The following is a 3,034-nucleotide window of genomic DNA, read 5'->3' on the forward strand; positions in this document are numbered from 1 at the left end:
TGTCCTACAAATTTCAAATGGAGTGCCACAGGGTAGTCACTTGGGTCCTATACTTTTTAACTTATATATAAACGACATCACTAATGTAAACAACGAGATAAAATTTACTATTTATGCTGATGACACCACTTTGTTCTGTTCCTCCACTGATATTAACCAATTAACCGATTCAGCGAACTTAGTATTGACTGCTCTGAAGGAATGGTCATCCTCAAACTCCTTGACAGTAAATAAGGAAAAAAAAGGCGATAATATTTCATGCTAAGGGCAAGTTGGTAGAGAATGCACCGCCTATTTTTTTCAGTGGCCCACAAATTGAATATGTTCAATCATTCACATCACTTGGCGTAGACTTTACCCCTTCAATGTCATGGGATGCTCACATAAACAAGGTCTGCATCAAGCTTTCTAAATTCATAGGTATCGTCTCTCGCCATAAATATATCTTACCTACAAAGACAAAACTTGACCTTTACTATGCATTCTTTTTTTCATACTTAGGGTACAGCTATTTGGTATGGGGAAATACTGCAGTGTCCAATTTGCAAAAGCTTTTTCTTCAACAGAAGAAAATGCTACGAGTCATTACAAATTCTTGCTATGACGCCCCAACTCGTCCCATTCGAATAAAATACAAAATATTCCCAGTTCCTAGGTTGTTTGAGTACAAGTTTGCCTGTTTTTACAAAAAGCAGACTGCAAGAGATGACCCCTTTTTGTCCCGTATTGTGCAGCTGGTACCACACAACACGCCGTATACCACTAGAAACGCTTAAATGTTTTCGGTACCCAGATGTAGAACAAACTATGGTTTTGCTATGCTGAAATATATACTACCAAGATGTTTGAACTCTTCTCTTTATAACAATATAAACACAATGTCTTTTCGTGCACTTCGTGAAACTTTTATTGATTAGGTTATATTAGTACTGAAATACATATGTAGACCGTTTTTTTTTTCTTTCCTTGTCATTGTTTAATATATCTAACCCCCTATCTGCATTATAGCACAATCTGTTTTGGTTGAGATGTGAATTGTTATTTGTATACCGCAAGAACTGCCGCTGCGGTCATCGTCGACTTTTTCGGGTGCCGAAGCCCGTCAAGCGGTTATTGTGAACCGCTTTTATTTCGCACCCACGCTTTCTGTAATGGCAAAAAGCGAAATAAACATTCATTCATTCATTCATTCATTCATTCATTCATTCATTCACTGTAGCAGTATAGCGCTATGTGTTTGCTAAATATGACCTGAGAAAACGTGATGCATTTTCAGCCACAAAATAAGGTCCTGAATTAAAGCCACTTCATATATACCTTTAGGGAGGGCGAACTAAAGCTGTTTTCAAAGTGAATTTTGCTATTTCTCTTTGAGCTTAGCCGCCGTGACCACAGATCTCTTGTGAGGCACTTTTGCGGGTTCACCACGTTACCCTTAACACTCTAGTGTTAATTTATGGGTGATGTATTTTCGTCGCCGCAATACGTAAACAGAAAAAATGCTTAGCAGAAATATGCTACTTAAGCAGAAAAGGCTAACAACCAGCCACCCTTGAAGAAAGAAAGCACTTGGTCCGGTTTTTTAGTGAATAAAAGCGTCCACCTCTCTGACAGACACGCACGAATAGGTGAGTGTATGTACACGCCGGCGTACACTGTGCCCTGCTTCCTCCAACCTATGATGAGAACTAAAAATAAATGTTACCTAGACAATATAAATGCCCCCAAATTCAAGTGCTTGCTCTTCATACATAATATATCACTCAGTGCATCCCCTGTCGACTTTGCTTTCACCGTACAGGCATTGTTAGCAATTCATGCTTTGCTGAGCTCTCAACCGGCACTCACGTTTTATTTTAAGGCACAATGTAAGCCTCTAATTAGGAGCTGTATGTGAAAGTGAACTTCGTCACCTTTCACATACAGTTCAGGGACTGCCAAATAAGGTTAGCAATTTGCCGCATAGTGTCAGGGGAAATTACCAAAATGGCTGCTGGAAATTTCCGAAAGTCTATTTATCTCCTCGTGCGTGCCAGCTCATATTTGTTACACAGCGTGGGGACAACGCTGCGCTAATGCGTTTGGGAATCCCTAGTTGGTGCGCATAAAACGCCGCTGCTCATCCCATGCATCATTAAGAGCCATCAGCTCAGGGCACCTGTCAGCTCAAGCGCGACCCGAGCTTATTACTTCGCTCCCGATGTAATTGCCCTGCGGCCAGCTTCGCACCAACACTGAGCCGCAGCAGTTAACCGCAATCAACGCTGAAACACTAGCCTACGCATGTGCGTATCGCCTGTTATGTTAGAGTATTGTGCCTCACACTGCCAAGCAGTTGTACTACAGCCAAAATTTGTTTGTGTATTTGCGAACGCCGATTTAGGCACAAATATTTGCGCAAATAATTTTTGCCACTTACGACTATTCAGCGAGTGACTATTGGTTTCGTTGGTTACATGATCCGAGAGTTTCTCCAATCCTGTTTTTCATTTAAAGTGTACGCGTCGATAATTTATTTCGCAGATCACAATGGGTAGACTATGCTGCCAGTAGAGATTCTTTCTTCCTTCTCGCTGATGTTTCGTAGTGAGGTCAGGCCGTCTCAGGGCTCAGCGCAGCAAACACGGCGCAAGCACCATTCCAATTTGTTTTAAAGTGATTTTTTGTTGTTTGTTTGATCATTTTATTTTGACAGAACTGGTTACAATACAAGACCGAGTAATACACATTGTTATAAAGCACTGCCAAGGTAGACGAGGCAAAAGGCGTTTAATGCACGCCTGACGAGGCCTCGATTCCGGAATATTGCATCAGGACAGACAAGTGGCCGGGCGCGCCAAGAACAAGAAAGAATAAGGAGGCAGCAAAACTGTGCAGTTACAAAACAATCAGAAAGATGCGGTACAAGACGCCATTATTAGAAACATTAATCACTGAGCAGGTAGAATACAATGCAAAGGCACAACTCAAGATACAATACAATACCATATATAAAAAAAAACAATTAAGAAAAAACAAATCAAACAATTAAAAA

General features: G+C 40.8%; 1 pseudogene; it reads left to right on the forward strand.

Annotated features, from left to right (window-relative positions):
• The first annotated feature begins 365 nt into the window (after nt 1-365).
• Nucleotides 366-917, forward strand: LOC149346572 (uncharacterized; annotated as a pseudogene).
• The last annotated feature ends 2,117 nt before the right edge of the window (nt 918-3,034 follow it).

Source organism: Amblyomma mixtum, chromosome 4 (assembly GCF_055824585.1).
Source record: "Amblyomma mixtum isolate Tamu chromosome 4, ASM5582458v1, whole genome shotgun sequence".
Classification (NCBI taxonomy): Eukaryota; Metazoa; Arthropoda; class Arachnida; order Ixodida; family Ixodidae; genus Amblyomma; species Amblyomma mixtum.